This window comes from Penaeus vannamei, chromosome 7 (assembly GCF_042767895.1).
Source record: "Penaeus vannamei isolate JL-2024 chromosome 7, ASM4276789v1, whole genome shotgun sequence".
Lineage (NCBI taxonomy): Eukaryota > Metazoa > Arthropoda > Malacostraca > Decapoda > Penaeidae > Penaeus > Penaeus vannamei.
The window spans coordinates 42,655,993-42,658,492 of NC_091555.1; the positions used below are offsets into that span (position 1 = coordinate 42,655,993).

The 2,500-nt window shown below is 44.3% G+C and overlaps 1 protein-coding gene across 1 annotated transcript in view; it reads left to right on the plus strand.

Annotated features, from left to right (window-relative positions):
• The window catches only part of LOC113811859 (ubiquitin-conjugating enzyme E2 L3), a 17,909-nt gene that overhangs the window by 1,117 nt on the left and 14,292 nt on the right, over positions 1-2,500 (plus strand). The window lies entirely within an intron of this gene.

A 2,500-nucleotide genomic window follows, 5' to 3' on the forward strand; every position in this document is an offset into this window, starting at 1 on the left:
ATCCCACTCATTTACTCACCTATTCACCCCACTCACTCACTCATTCACCCCACTCACTCACTTATTCACCCCACTCACTCACTTATTCACCCCAATCACTCACGCACTCATTCACACATTCATTCCACTCTCTCATTCATCCCATTGACTTACTCTTTCACCCCATACTTACTTATTCATCCCACTCATTCATTCACCCCACTCAGTCATTCACTCACTCACTCATTCATCTCACTCTCACTCATTCACCTCACTCTCACTCATTCACCTCACTCACTCATTCATCTCACTCATTCACCTCACTCACTTACTCATTAATCTCACTCATTCACCTCACACTTACTCATTCATCTCACTCTCAACTCATTCACCTCACTCACTCATTCACCTCACTCACTCATTCACCTTACTCACTCATTCACCTCACTCACTCACTCATTCACCTTACTCATTCACCTCATTAATACTCATTTACCTCACTAACTCACTCATTCACCTCACTCATTTACTTCACTGACTCATTCACCTCACTCATTCATCCCACTCACTTACTCATTCACCTCACACACTCACTCATTCATCCCACTCACTCATTCACCCCACTCACTCACTTATTTACCCCACTCATTCACCCCACTCAGTCACCCCATTCACTCAATCACTCCACTCATTCACCCCATTCACTCACTCACTCATTCACCCCATTCACTCACTCTCTCATTCACCCCATTCACTCGCTCACTCATTCACCCCACTCACTCGCTCACTCATTCACCCCACTCACTCGCTCACTCATTCACCCCACTCACTCGCTCACTCATTCACCCCACTCACTCACTCACTCATTCACCCCACTCACTCGCTCACTCATTCACCCCACTCACTCGCTCACTCATTCACCCCACTCACTCGCTCACTCATTCACCCCACTCACTCGCTCACTCATTCACCCCACTCACTCGCTCACTCATTCACCCCACTCACTCACACAACTCTCTCACTCACCCAACTCACACGCATTCACTGACCAACCAATCTCTCTCACTCACTCACCCACCCAATTCACTCACTAACCCACCTGACTCACTCAACTCATGCACACATTAATCATTCGCTAATCACTCACGCAATCACTTACCAACCAATCTCTCTCACTCACTCACCCACCCACCCAATTCACTCACTAACCAACCCGACTCACTCAAATCACGCACACATTAATCATTCGCTAATCACTCACTAATCACTCTCACTCTCACTCTCACTCTCACTCTCACTCTCACTCTCACTCTCACTCTCTCTCTCTCTCTCTCTCTCTCTCTCCCTCTCACTCTCTGCCTCTGTCTCTCTCTCTCTCTCACTCTCACTCTCACTCTCACTCTCTCTCTCTCTTTCTTTTTCTTTCTCTTTCCCGTTCTCTCTCCCTCTTTCTTTCTCGCTCTCTCTCTGTCTGTCTCCCTCTCTCTCTGTCTCTGTCTCTCTCTCTGTCTCTCTCTCTGTCTCTGTCTCTGTCTCTCTCTCTCTCTCTCTTCTCTCTCTCTCTCTCTCTCTCTCTCTCTCTCTCTCTCTCTCTCTCTCTCTCTCTCTCTCTCTCTCTCTCTCTCTTCTCTCTCTCTCTCTCTCTCTCTCTCTGTCTCCTCTGTCTCTCTCTCCCTGTCTCTCTGTCTGTCTCCCTGTCTCCCTGTCTCTCTCTCTGTCTCCGTCTCTGTCTCTCTCTCTGTCTCCGTCTCTGTCTCTCTCTCTGTCTGCCTGTTTCTCTCTCTCTCTCTTTCCCTCTCTCTGTCTCTCTCTCTCTCTCTCTCTCCCTCCCTGTCTCTGTCTCTCTCTCTCTCTCTCTCTCTCTCTCTCTCTCTCTCTCTCTCTCCCTCTCTCTCTCTCTCTCTCTCTCTCTCTCTCTCTCTCTCTCTCTCTCTCTCTCTCTCATATTACTGACTCACTCATTCATTACTCACCCACCCGCCCACCCAAACATTCACTCCCCCGCCCATCCACCAGATACTTTCTTAAGTAGCACTTCTATGGCACTGCGTGTGACCCTGAGCTGAATGCCTAGTCTTAAAAAAATTTAGGCTGACAGATTCTTTGTATTTTATTATAGTTTCAAGTTTTGTGTTGGTGGTATCATGTTTGTTGTTCTTATTGCTTTATAATTATAGTTTTGATTATTATTTTTATTAATATTTTGATTATTAATATTATTGATATTTTGATTATCAATATTATTTATATTTTGATTATTATGATTATTATTATGATTTGTCAAGACTCCTTGTCTTCCCTTTGCAATGTTGTTATCTCTTTTTCTGCATAAGCATTTTTTTGCTTTTTTCCAAGGTCTATATTTGTCATTTAATATGCTGTATGAAGATGTTTTCCATTGTCATAGACTCCATATCATTTCTCAAGGTAGTTTACAACTAACAGTAAGATTTTGTTATTTGTGTCATATTTTTATATCATGATATTAGATTTTCTGTAATATACCCTGCACTGGTGGTCA